The sequence below is a fragment of the Danio rerio genome, chromosome 2, assembly GCF_049306965.1.
Source record: "Danio rerio strain Tuebingen ecotype United States chromosome 2, GRCz12tu, whole genome shotgun sequence".
NCBI lineage: Eukaryota > Metazoa > Chordata > Actinopteri > Cypriniformes > Danionidae > Danio > Danio rerio.
The window spans coordinates 31,348,430-31,363,469 of record NC_133177.1 but is presented as its reverse complement, the minus strand read 5'-3'; the positions used below and the strand labels follow the sequence as shown (position 1 = coordinate 31,363,469).

Sequence of the window (15,040 nt, the reverse complement as noted above, 5' to 3'; positions counted from 1 at the left end):
CTGTCAGCCCTGAACCAAAAATCCACACAGGCTCACCAAAACTGGACAACAGAAGACTGAAAAAGGGTTGCCTAGACTGATAAGACTCGATTTCTGCTGCGACCTTCAGTTGGCAGGGTCGAATTTTGCTGTAAACAACATGAAAGCATGGATCCATCCCACCTTGTATCAACATTGCAGGCTGATGGTGGTGTAATAGTGCTGGGGAGATTTTCTTGGCACAATTTAGGCCCCTGAGTACCAAAGAACCATCATTAAAATGCCACAGCCTACCTGAGTATTGTTGCTGACCATGTCGATGCCTTTACGACCACAGCATACTCAACTTTGATGGCTACTTCCAGCAGGATAATAATGAGCCATATAACAAAGCTCAAATCTTCTTAGCCTGTTTTTTTGCACATGATAATGAGTTCACAGATGACCTCCACAGTCTCCAGATCCCAGACTAACAGAGCAGCTTTGGGATGTGCTGGAATGGGGATACACATAGTAGTGCAGTTGACAAATCTACAACAACTATGTGATGCTCTCATCACAATATGGATCAACATCTCTGAATAATGTTTTCAAAACCTTGTTGGATCAAGATACCACAAAGAATTAAAGCAGTTCTAAAAGAAAAGATTCCTAATTTTTAATATGGAATATATGATAAGTTCCCTAAAGTAAATTCAGCTCTCTCTGTTTGTAAAGGTTTAAAACTTCTCTACTCCATTAGACAGATGAATAACAAACAGATTAAAAGCATGTCTCTTAGAAAAAAGAAAGATAAAATATCATGACAATATTCAGTACTAGGGAGGTAATCCTGTATTCTGGTCTTTTTAATAGGAAGAGCTTAGAATGGCATACAAAGCCCCACCATCTGCTCCGCAATGGCGTGGGCTCTGCTAGACTATAATCCACAGATCAGCTGCACACAGAAATTAGGGACATAAAGCACAGTAGAACGGACTTCTCTCTCACAGCGTTTGATGGAAACGAAGCTGAGAGCTTATCAGCTGTAGGGGCGTCTTAGGTGAAGATTGAAGTGAAACAAAGCAGAGCGAAGTTCTCTGAGGAGTTCAGCGGTTCACTTACACAGCCTGCGAGAGCGGGATCTTTTTAATTGGAGATGGGGAGATGGTGACCCCCCACCACGAGATCCATCAAGCCTTGACAAGATGATGAATGCAGTTCTTGCACATTCACACTGGTGCGCTTTGAAATTCAGATGAAGTCTGGGAAGGTGCTGATGATGCCACAGTTTGAGTCTTCAAGAAAGCTTGCTGGAGCTCCTTCATGAGCTCAAAATCAGTGCTGGAATTATCACTTCTCAAGAGTCCTATAATGGCAGTGATTTTCCAATCTCTGCACAATAATTCCAACTGTATGGGTGGTGTGATGTCATAGCGATCACCATGGGAAACAGAGCTGAGGGGAAAAATCAACATAATCACTTTCAGTGCTTCTGTACTTCACGCGAACCGCTGAGAAACCAGGTGTTGTTTTGAAGAGCGAGCTCTGTTCTGAATCCCATCATCGTCCAGACGGTTTCTTTCAAATCCCAATAGCACAGCGAGATGCCGGCGCTCTGTTTAAGTGATCCGAGTGTGACGTTGACAGAACGCAGTAGTGGTAATGTGGACGCTGCCTGGCCGCTGAGCGATGGCTGCTCCTGTTGTCAGCGCTTCCTGCACAGGCCTGATAGATGCATTCTTGCAGGGCAAGAAGAAAGCCTTATCTGTGCAGATAAAGCCTGCTTTCTCCGGGGGCTCTTAGTTTAAAGGTCGTATTACGTGGACACCAGTAAGACTGGGGTCTTTGGAGTGTACGCCGTATCTGCAGTATCTGTATATGAGTCACAAGCGTGCATGGTGCGCCCTTTGTGGCCAGCCTTGAATAGCATTTCAATATCAACCTGTGCCTGCAGGCTGTGCTCAACCCCTTTGGTGTCAACAGAACATCATATTAGCTTATCAAGCCCAGTTGGGGGTCAGAGATGGAGAGACAGGTTGACACTGTTTGCTACCGAAACTGTTCCTCGCAGTCAGGGCGGATGACAAAAGTGTCAGGGAAGAGGGAGGCGGAAGGGTGGGAGGTATCGGAATGAAACATCTCCCCCTCGGTCACGGATGCGCGAGCCACAGTAAGCCACCGCTATCGGGGAAGGTATTCCAAGTCAGTCCTCCATAGGATGACTTTTCTGCTTATTATTCATAGAGGCTGAAGGTGGGGAGATAAAGTGTGCATTGCCGCCACTGTGTCCTGTTAGCATGGGTAGCCGCTATGAGGAAGGGCCAACTGTGGAGATGAATATGAAAGAGCGAGAGAAAAAAGGTGGACACATGCTCTCACGCTGGGTACGGCCATCGCTGCCAAATGCCAACTTGTTATGATACAAAATACATTGGCAGTGGCCAACAAAACCTGAAGGTTTTTTTTTTTTTTTTTTTGAAGCAAGCTCTGACACCCACTGGCGTGTATGCGAATGATTGATCTTATCATCTGTTTCTTGAACAGATTGGAGTGTCGAGTAAGAGGTGTGATGCCTTTGTAAAGTGATGTGACACAAATAAATAAATAACGAGTTCTGCGGAAAGAATGTTAAAGCAGTGGTTGCACCTTTTCCCATGTGCATTGCGTTCCATCTGGTCCATACAGCCGACAGATGAAAGTGCTCTCGCAGCTCAGCTTGGGCCTCACCGAGCAGATGTTTCACCCTCTGTCTAGCTATAAACACAGTTAGCCAATGCACACAGAAGCATTTTCTGTCTGGCCCACATAAACTTCTCGACTACTGAAGGCCAAGCGTAGCCTGAAGACTCTGAGGCTGTCAGAGCGAGTGATGAGTAATGCTGGTTCACCTCAGGGAACGCTACTGCTTCCCTTTGCCTTTTACAAGGTTATTATAGTTTTGCCTTCTCAATTTTGTGTTTATTTTGGTGTCTGCATTAAATTAAATTACACAAAAGTCATCTCATATACATAAGGTCAAAATATGGCTGAAATAGTGTTCCGTCATCATTCATCGTACACGAACATAAATATTCATGAAAAATATATCCTCACAGCATTTTTACCTGTGCTTTATAAACAAATCAACTGAATATACAAAAATGTTATTATATGTGGTAGGTGAATAACAATTTATTGCTTACAAATTGGTAAAACATAGTGATTTCATCTATAAATATATAAAATAGTTACATGAATATAAATAAATCAGTATTTTGGAACTGTTAAAAAAAATTTGTCATATGTTATAAAATGACACATTTTGTAATGTGACAAGATGTAATTTGGTATAAACTATTATTGCCTTGAATGCCATTTTAATGTTTGCCCTTTGTAAATCAAGCAAACAATCAATAATAAAATATTTATCAGCCAAAAAAGACAAACGTTCCATATATTGTGTACATATATATTGTATATTACATGAACTGTGCAGGGCTGTGGCCCAGCAGGAAATGAGTTTGACACCCCTAGGATGGGATATTTGGCCAGTGGCGACAGGAATCGAAGGCTTAAAAAATTACCTTCAAAGTTAAAGAAATTAAGCTCTTATCAGTTCATATTACGAATAAAAAAGTTACAGTATGAAATAGGCTTGGGTGCCAACCAAGTTTTGATACCTTTTAAACCTCCTCCCTATTTTAACTTGGCCTACAGTATTACCGTGCAAAATTAAAAAAAATTTGACGTAAGGCTCAGACAGCGTCACCAAACTGTTGGATCGTGCCTAAACCATTCAGACACTGAATACTGTGTAACCTGGTTTGAGGTATCGCCATCTCTCACAGTCACCTTTTTGGCACAATTAGCAAATTGCCTCGTCTGTATTTACCATCTCTCTTTTCTCATTCAGTCGAAACCCGAAATACTGCCAAACAAGTTGTGTTCTTTTTTCGAGACTAGGTCACTTGGTGCATGACTCGATATCTTTCCCCACCTCTCACCTCCCCACCATGCATATGCATTTTTAAGCATTAAAAAATTATATTTAATGTTTAATCCTTATATATAATATATATATATATCCTCCTATATAAGTAAATTTTTTTTATGATGGTAAAACGGTATTGAAACTGATACCCTTGCCGTGAGTTACCGTATTAGCACCCAAGCCTAGTAGGACATATACAGAATGTCTTCATAGGACATAATCTTTATTTAACTGTTTAATGATTTTAGGCATTAAAGAAGAATCAATAATTTTGACCCATCCAACGTATCATTATATTTGCAATCTAACACTGGTTTTATGGTCAAGGGTCATACTAATACTAATTTTAAGAATGTGTTAGCATTCAATCTGCACAATATTTGATGTTATACAAATCATTAATAATATTAATAATAATTCCTTAAATTTATATACCACTTTTCTTGACACTGAAAGCGCTTTACACAATGAGGGATTCTCCTCATCCAGCACTAGTGTGCAGCATCCACCTGGATGACACGACGGCACCCATATACATCACACACCAGCTGATTGGTGAAGAGGAGACGGAGTGATGAAACCAATTATGATATGGAGATGGTTAGGAGGCCATTATAGAAAGAGGCCAGTGGGCAAATTTGGCCAGGATGCCAGGGTAAACCCCTACTCTTTTTCGAAGGACATCTTTGGATTTTTAATGACCACAGAGAGTCAGTTTAAACATCTCACCTGAAAGACGGCGCTCACTGAGCAGTATAGAATCCTCAGACTGCAGGTTAAGCACCACCTGCTGGCCCCACTAACACCACTTCCGGTAGCAACCTAGATTTCCCATGTGGTCTCCCATCGAGGTACTGACCGGGCACAGCCCTGCTTAGCTTCATTCTGCAGCCATGTAAGAGTTGCAGAGAGCTAACTGCCAGCATTGATCAACTACACAACTTTTTTCCGATCTCACATCCATATACATTTTACCCAAAATATTATTGTCAATGCTTAAAAAATCTTCCAACGCCTTACGACTTTCATCTGTGCACAGAAAGGAAAATATTTTGAAGAATACTGTGACCAAAACAGCACTGAACCCCATTGAATGATCTATCCCTGCGCTTTAAAATTGAATTGTGCAAACACTGCACTGATATAGAAGCGAATTCTGAAGCTGTAAGAAGAGATTTGGAGTGAGTTGCACCACAGCACGGTCTCTCCTTGTGTGGCTGAACCCCCCTCTGTTTGAAGCTCTGTTGGAAAGCTCATTAAAATATGATGGACACTGTCCTCTGCTGGTGAGACAGTGAACGCCTGCTTTTATACTGTAGCAAACACACTGCACTCTGATCTATATGTGTGCATCAAAACCCAAAAATACAACGCCCCATATATCAGCTTTAATCATCATGTGCATAGTCCTCAAAAGCAGTCTGCAAATTACTGTTACTTATCATGTTCCCTTTGCAAACATGATGAGTTTTAGAACAGACTACAAGCTTCAGCCTTCAGACACCCGTAGCTCTGAGGCAAACTTTACAGTTGTCAAGTTTTTAGGCTGCAACTGACGTTTGAAGAGTTTGATATATCCACCACCATCAAAGCTCAATGGATATAAACTCACATTCTCAGATAACAGCTTTATTAAATCCTAAACAGGAGAGGGAGTTACAAAAAGAAAAGAAAGGGGAGGGGCAAAGAAGCTATAGAGATTTAGATGTTCTTGAAATGAAACAAGAGTTCCAAATTCTTACCCTGTGGCAAAAATCAGACTGATCGGCAAAGACAACTATAGCTGCCCTTAAATGACTCTGAAGCCCTTACTTTTGGCATCCACTCCAACTTTTCTTGTGATCATTTTAAGCTGTGTTTTGCATGTAAATGATTACTAATATACTCTTGCATATGTTTGTTATGCATAATGATGATTTTTGAGAGATAATCGGTTATATATGTTTCAATTATGTCCAAACACTATATGTATTTAGGCAATACGGCTGTCTAATTAAAGGTACTGTTCACTTAAAACTGAAAATTCTGTCAATATTTAATTAACCTTCACATGCAGATTTCTGTAACACTTTACTTGAAGAGGGTGTTCATAAGACAGTCATGACGCCTTTACAATCATGATATGACACATTTTGCATGCTTAGGGATGCTCTGTTCAGAATTTTTGTAGCCGATACCTATTGAGTACTGATCCTTTGTCATGGTGATCGGCCGATACTGATTATGAAGCTTTAAGCTTTATAATGCATTTAACACAATTTGCCTCCAAGTATAATACTTAAGTGGAGATCTCTTCTTACCAAAGAGAATAACTTAAGGATGTTGCATATATTCCCTTTAATACATTTCTTGTAAACATTAAAGCAAGTATTTATTATAAGTAACTAACAGTGCAATTTGGAAACATTGCAAATAATGGAAGAAAAATTCAATGTTTAAATCAAGAAAAAGTTTGCATATTTGATGAATAAGAAGTTTAAATGCAAACCTATAAATCCATTACTTCTTTACTAAAAGGAAGTAGGTCTATAAAGTAGTGTTAATTGTATTATGTAAATTACACGAAGTTATATTTTCTAAATATTCATGTTGAAAAAAAAGATAACGTTTAGGTCTTTTTTAAAACGTATCTAATATTTTTAGCCAGGGTTTAGTGAACTTGCAATATTGTCAAAAAGACAAACCATTCAGTTCTTTTATGTAAAAAGGCCTAAATACATACAAGGCCATTTAAACATTTAGCTCATCTCCAATAAACACAAACACTTGCGCAGTTTGGAGCATTTCAATCCTACCAATTCCTACTTATAACAATTGTCATTAAGTGTCCTTTGCTATGTTATTTTAAATTAAAAAATCAAACTGCTTAAGATTTCATTGACGTTTCATAACCTTAAGTGCGGCATTTGACACCATTGACCACAATATCCTCATAAATCGCTTAAAGTCTACAGGTGTCCAGGGACAAGCTCTACAGTGGTTTAAGTCATACTTAACTGACCATTACCAGTTTGTGAATGTTAATAGACAGCCCTCACAAGTCAGCCCAGTAAAGTATGGGGTGCCTCAAGGATCAGTTTTAGGCCCTTTGCTGTTTACAATTTACATGCTACCTCTGGGAGACATTATTAGAAGACATGGGATCAGCTTTCACTGCTATGCAGATGATACTCAATTATATATTTCGACTAAACCTGATGAGATGTCTGAACTGTCTAAGCTAACTGAGTGTATTAAAGATGTTAAAGACTTGATGACCAACAATTTTCTTCTCTTAAACTCAGACAAAACAGAATTATTACTTATTGGGCCTAAATCCTGTACACAGCAGATCTCGCAACTCGATCTACAATTAGAGGGATACAAAGCTAGCGTTAACTCTACTATAAAAGATTTGGGTGTCATATTAGACAGCAATCTAACTTTTGAAAACCATATATCCCATGTCACAAAAACTGCCTTCTTTCATCCGAGAAATATCGCTAAATTACGAAGCATGCTGTCCATCTCAGATGCAGAAAAGCTCCATGCTTTTATGACTTCTAGGCTGAATTACTGTAATGCTCTATTTGCTGGCTGCCCGGCATCCTCTATTAACAAACTTCAATTAGTACAAAATGCAGCAGCCAGAGTTCTGACCAGGTCTAGAAAATATGATCATATCACCCCAATTTTATCCTCCTTACACTGGCTGCCTGTTAAGTTACATTGAATTTAAAATATTACTTCTCACCTATAAAGCTCTAAATAATCTAGCTCCTGTTTATCTAACCAACCTTCTGTCTCGCTACAATCCAGCTCGCTCTTTATGATCTCAAAACTCAAGGCTTCTGGTAGTACCTAGAATAGCAAAGCCGAGTAAGGGAGGTAGAGCCTTCTTCTTTATGGCTCCTAAACTCTGAAATAGCCTACCTGATAACATCCGAGGCTCAGACACACTCTCTAAGTTCAAAACTAGATTAAAGACCTATCTGTTTAGTAAAGCATACACTCAATGCATCACTTAGCGGGTTTCCACACAAGTTTCTACATATTGTTTATATACACTATGAACAGCAGCTACGCTAATTATTCTCTTTATTCTCCATTTCCACCTGGGGATACTCATCCCGAGGTCCTCAGATTATGCGGAGTCACTTTAGTTCGGGTCAAGAAAAATATTAATTATGATGTTATAAAATTCATGACAAAATTATAATGGCCTCATGACAATCATGTTTATTACAGATTTATGACAAGTAACGATGAATTTAGTTGTCAAGTTGTCATAAAAACATCTTAACATCACCTTTGCATTTAAAATGACATATCTTAATGTCAGGGGTAATAAGCATGCATCATCTCTTATATGTTATAGCTCATTTCTAAAATGCATGTGTCACGTTTTAATTATAAATGTTTCATGACAGTGTTATGAACACCACCTTCAAGTTGAGTGTTACCCTGGTTTCTAACATTTTTTCTAAATATCTTCTCTGTGTTTAACAGAACAAAGAAACTCAAAGATATGGATCCACTTGAGGGTGAGTAAATGATGAATAGATTTTTATTTTTGGATGAACTATCCCTTTAAGATAATTTTTGAATAAATAAGCTCCTACATTTTGCATACAGTATGTCATTCATCTGCTTGACAAGAGTCATCTAATACAGTTAAATTATTTTACAAATGTATGAAATCTGTACAATCAAGCATACACAATGGCAAATCACCCAACTACTTTTTTTTTCCCTTTAAATTCTGCTTTCGACACATTTCAGATTATCAAGCCAAAGCATTAGAGCTATTTTTAACAAGAATATAGCCCCGCAGTCTTTTTTTTTATGAGCTAAACAGACTATTTTAGCAAGGACGGATATCAAACCGCCATGTCTTCGAGCAGCTGACTATGGGATTTCCAAATCTCTCAGCAACAAAAATATGAAAAGATCCTCTTTTGTAGTGGTATGAGATCTTCACTTGATAAAGTTGTACAGCTGAATTATTCAGGCTCTCTGGGATGTCTCTGCTCCTATCTAAGCAGAAACTCGAGTAAGTACAAGCTAATACGAAAAAAGATGGGGAAAAGCAGTAATCTTGGCATAGGATTTCCTTTTTAACAACCAGGCACACAGAAATACTGCCCAGTCTAATTCCTCATGCATAGTTTCAAAAACAGATGTGTAAATGTAATATACTGTATGTTAAGATTAATGTTTCTTTTATTATGTTTTGTTTTTAAAATCAAAAATAAAAGTAAAGTAATGTTGTTGGCTTTTCTGTCACTTATTTAAATACATTAAGGACTTGAGGCTTAAAATGACACAGAGATGAGGAACACAAAAGAAAGCATATTTCGTAAGCTGAAATAGCATCTACATTAAATCCATGCAAAACCAATTATAAGAAACCAACGGCTAACCTTTGTGCTGTTTTTCTCCAATACACTGGCATAATTTACAGCGCCCTGTGATATTAGTGTTTTTAGCAACCAAGACCTGCATATCAAACACAAGTGAATCTCAAACCACTGCAAAACCATACTGTTCATATATTTTAACATAATAATATTTATTATTATTATTAACAATTTCATTATGTTTGAAACTGGAAAGCATTTACTATGATCCGATGATAATACCTGTCATAATCACCAGCGATCTAATACTTGCAGATTTGATGGAAAACTAATGATCTGTCACTAAACCGGACTACAAATAATATCATGCCTCATTTGGCCACCAGTTGCTTATTATCTCAAATTTAAAATTTTGAAAAGTAAGTGATGAAGTATATGGGTATTTCCTTGTGTTGGGTTGCGGCTAGAAGGCCATCTGCATAAGTTGGCGGTTCATTCCGCTGTGGCGACTGCTGAAAAAATACGATTTTTTTTCTTACCCCATTGGCAATTTTTATTTATTTTTTAATATTTAAATATATGCATTTTTAAGCAAACAATCATTTAATTTTGGGTGTTTTTTTTCTTCAGAAGACAAGACATAATTTTGTATGCTTTTCATGTGTCTTTTATTTATCTTGATTCAATATTTGGATGTCATCTTTACTAGCACACTAAATACTGTGGTACCCATCAAATTAAAAAAGGCTAGAGAGAATAAAACTAAACCATGGTATAATAGTCATACTCGTGCTCTCAAAACAGCAACCCATGCCCTGGAATGTAAATGGAAAAAAACTAATTTAGAGGTCTTTAGAATTGCGTACGAAGACAGTATGTCCAGCTATAGGAGGGCTCTAAAATCTGCCAGGGCTGAGCACCTCCGCAAACTGATAGAAAATAATCATAACAATCCTATATTTGTATTTAACAATATTGCTAAATTAACAAATAATCGGTCATCTTTGGAACAAAATGTCCCACCGCAAATTAGTAGTGATGACTTCATGAATTTTTTTAGGGATAAAATAGAAGGCTTTAGACAGAAAATAGAAGATGTTAAACTTTCTGCCCTGACTTATACTCTAAATCCTTTAAATATTTCACTGAATCATAATAATAACCAACAGTGCTTCCAAGATCATAGAACAGGAAGAGCTAGATAAAATTATAAATAGCTCTAAACCAGCTACATGTATGTTGAGCTCAATTCCAACAAAATTACTGAAAGAGCTGCTACCTGTTATAGGAGAACCTCTTCTTAACATTATCAACTCTTCTTTATCTTTAGGCCATGTTTAAAACTCTTACAAGCTAGCTGTTATTAAACCTATTATTAAGAAACCACAACTGGACCCCAACAACCAGGGCCGGATTAACCAATGGGCCTTATGGGCACAGGCCCAGGGGCCCGTGCGCACTAGGGGCCCCTGCGAGGGGGGAGAAAAAAAAAGACAATTTTGGAGTGTCTTTTTTGGCTAAATGCAAATAGCGCATCTAGTTGGAATAAGCTATTCAGGGATTACGGCCATCGATGCCTGATTGATAGAGACAAGATGAGTATAGAGCTGCTGATATAAACAGTCTCAGTGGCGCACCTTGTAAGGCGCCCCGCATCATCTTTTGACGCGATTAATCATAACATCGGTTCGAATCCATCAGCTGAACTCGTGCTACTTTTTTTTCTCCCCATTACATATCAGATTGGAAATGTATTTATTTTTAACAGGAATGAAACATTTTTTAAAAACAATGCAAACGTGATATAAAGTCACAAGTGTCTCGTGGGTATTTAATAATGTTTAGCCTTATTATAAGCGCCTGTTGCGCCTCCCTCTCTGCAAAAACTATATTGCTCAGACAACTGTATTTCCTCTGAGCAAAAAAATCGCGATCACACATTAATATTATTATTATATTTAAACTGCATTTTTTTCTTTAACTAAACAGAATGCTGTAATTGGTCAAGCGCGGAAACGTCAGTTTTGTAATAACCCGCACTAAACTGAGCGGACTGTAGTGTAACGTTATATCTGTCATAGATCAAAAATGAGAGGACAAGTGGATTTAGCAAACGCGAGAGAAAGAGGAGAGGAGGCATCTTTATTGAGGCATTTTCCATACACACCATATTTAAACAGACCCATGATCAGGAGAATGAGGGTACAGAAGAAGACGTTATGGTAACTTTAAATGATGAGATAGCATTAACCAGGCGGAGGAGGCTAACGGCAGCGCAGCGCGGACTGGATTCATCGTGTGAGAGACAGACAGAAAAGGAGAGAGAGAGGGAGAGAGAGAGAGAAAGGCCCAGAAGAGGAGAGAGACGGGAGAGAAGAGGTATAGTGCGTGTGATTTCGGATACTTTTAGGTTTATAATCAAGTCTTCATCACGAGAAGAGTAGAGAAAATACAGGGAGAGGAGGAGAGAGACAGTAAATCAGTGTTTGTATTATGAAAGACTCAGATTCATAGAACTGGATTGGAGAAGCATTGTGCGTTATATGCCATGGAAATAATATGCTATATAAGTTTGTAAAAGCAATACATTAAAATAACCTTAAAAAAAAAAAAAAAAAATATATATATATATATATATATATATATATATATATATATATATATATATATATATATATATATATATATATGGCCAGTTAGGGGGCCTTACAAGACAATGTGCCCAGGGGCCCCTGAGTTCTTAATCCGGGCCTGCCAACAACTTAGCTAACTATAGGCCTATTTCATATCTTCCATTTATGTCTAAAACACTGGAAAAAGTTGTTTCTAACCAATTATGCCCCCTTCTGCAGACCAACAATATTTTTGAAGTGTTTCAGTCAGGTTTCAGCTCATCACAGTACAGAAACTGCATTAGTGAAAATAACCAATGATTTACTCTTAGCTGCTGAAGAAGGGTGCATCTCGCTATTAGTTCTACAGTGCTATCAAGCTCTACAGTGGTTTAAGTCATACTTAACTGACCATTACCAGTTTGTGAATATTAATGGACAGCCTTCACAAGTCAGCCCAGTAAAGAATAGGGTGCCTCAAGGATCAGTTTTAGGCCTTTTGCTGTTTACAATTTACATGCTACCTCTGGGAGACATTATTAGAAGACATGGGATCAGCTTTCACTGCTATGCAGATGATACTCAATTATATATTTCAACTAAACCTGATGAGATGTCTGAACTGTCTAATCTAACTGAGTGTATTAAAGATGTTAAAGACTTGATGACCAACAATTTTCTTCTCTTAAACTCAGACAAAACAGAATTATTACTTATTGGGCCTAAATCCTGTACACAGCAGATCTCGCAACTCGATCTACAATTAGAGGGATACAAAGCTAGCGTTAACTCTACTATAAAAGATTTGGGTGTCATATTAGACAGCAATCTAACTTTTGAAAACCATATATCCCATGTCACAAAAACTGCCTTCTTTCATCCGAGAAATATCGCTAAATTACGAAGCATGCTGTCCATCTCAGATGCAGAAAAGCTAGTCCATGCTTTTATGACTTCTAGGCTGGATTACTGTAATGCTGTTTGCTGGCTGCCCAGCATCCTCTATTAACAAACTTCAATTAGCACAAAACACAGCTGCCAGAGTTCTTACCAGGTCTAGAAAATATGATCATATCACCCCAATTGTATCCTCCTTACACCGGCTTCCACACAAGTTTCTGCAACTTGTTTATATACATTATAAACAGCAGCTACGCTGATTATTCTCTTTTTTCTCCATTTCCACCGGGGATACTCATCCCGAAGTTTTCAGATTATGTGGAGTCACTGATTGGATCCAAGACCAGCGACGTGATGATCCCAAGGTTTCCATATCCGGGACCAGGCCGTATCCTAAGCAGCTTCTGCGCTGGTCATGGAGGAGTGGAGAACATGAGACTGATTCCAGTGACGCTTCAGGGACAGACGAGTCTTCGCTGAGGCCAGCTCCCAACCTCCACCGCTGAGACTGCAGCTCTGCACAAGACTTTTGGCCAGCGGAGAAATTAAAATAGCTGTGCCCAACTGAGTCTGGTTTCTCTCAAGGTTTTTTTCTTCACTCACCTCTGTGAAGTTTTTTTTTATGACCATTTATGTGAAGCTGCTTTGACACAATCTACATTATAAAAGCGCTATACAAATAAAGCTGAATTGGTATTTGGATTGAAAACAGGACAAAACTACTAAATTCGATTCATTGATTCATCGATTCATCGAAAAATAATCCGCAGATTAATCAATTATTAAAATAACCGTTAGTTGCAGGCTTGCAGCCTAAATTACATGGACTATATAGACTCCGGTTTCACACACTCTTTCCTGAGTCTTGTTACTGTTTATGTGCATTTCAAAGCGTTTACTTGTGTTAGCCTGTCTGTGTTTTGATCCCTGGACTGTTTACCCCGTTTTCGCCCGTTCTTTGCCTGCCCTGACCATCGCTTATTTTCTGGATTACGTTTTGGATTTTCCTTGTTGTTCTCTGTGCTCCGGTTTACCCTTGCCTGTACGACCATGCCATTTTATAATAAAGCTGTTAAACACTTATATTTAACCCTTAAGCATAATTTGTCAGATATTTTAGGTATTCCTAATTTATTTAATTATAAATCATACAGAATACCATAGAAAATAATATTATATAATATAAATTTTATTTAATATAATATATAATATAAAATATAATATAATATATAATATAATATAAACATTTCTGCATTCTAAATGCCATCTGAAATCTTCTTCTAAAATAAACATTTTTACCAGGCACCTGTGTATAGATTCAGCAATTTTTACTTTCATGGCAAAGAAAATTTAATCATTCATTTTCCTTTGGGCTTAATCCCTTTATTTATCAGGGGTCGTCACCACAGTGGAATGAACCACCAACTTATCCAGCATATGTTTTGCGCATGCCCTTCCAGCTGCAATGCCGCACTGAGAAACACTCATAAACTACAGATTCACATGCTTAAACAACAGCATGTCTTTGGACTGTGGGGAAAACTGGAACACCCGGAAGAAACCCATACGAACACAGGGAGAACATGCAAACTCCACACAGTAACGCCAAGTGACCCAGCCAGGGTTCGAACCAGCAACCTTCCTGCTGTAAGGTGACTGTGCTAGCCACTGAGCCACCATGCCACCCAATGGCAAAGAATCATTTCTTTGAATTTTAGTAAGTAAAATAACCCAACATAAGCATAGGAGGATGAAATTTTAGACAGCACTTTCAGAGTTTTTTTGCAAAGTACTGAATATTTTGCCAGAATGAGAGAAAATTTATTTTATACTGTATATACCCTGTTAATCTGGATCTAAATAAAAGCAAACGCAAACTATTAGATTTTAGTTTACTCCAAGCGAAGCATATTATTGCTTTAAATTGGAAAAAACCCAAAGGCCATCCTGTGGCCAGCGGATTAAAGAAATGACAATCTTGCTCTGTGGAAGCTCACATACACTGTTAAAGGGAAACTACAAGATTTTTTATAAAATATGGACCCCCTTTCAATACTTTTTGAACCAGGTGGACCATGCAACATTTTATGATGTTTAAGAATGGGTTTTAACCACAGCGGTTCGAACTGTAGTTCTGCAGAGTGACTAAAAAGTTATCAGCATGATGGTAAAAAAAACTGTACATTTCTAGTCAAACCATTCTTCTGCAATCTCAAACCAAAAACGGAAATAAGGGCAGTATTAATAGCTTAAAATGT

The 15,040-nt window shown here is 38.0% G+C and overlaps 1 long non-coding RNA gene across 5 annotated transcripts in view; it reads right to left on the bottom strand.

Annotated features, from left to right (window-relative positions):
• Positions 1-15,040, bottom strand: part of LOC137487827 (uncharacterized) — a 63,391-nt gene that overhangs the window by 28,777 nt on the left and 19,574 nt on the right. The gene's annotated exons all lie outside the window — the stretch shown is intronic.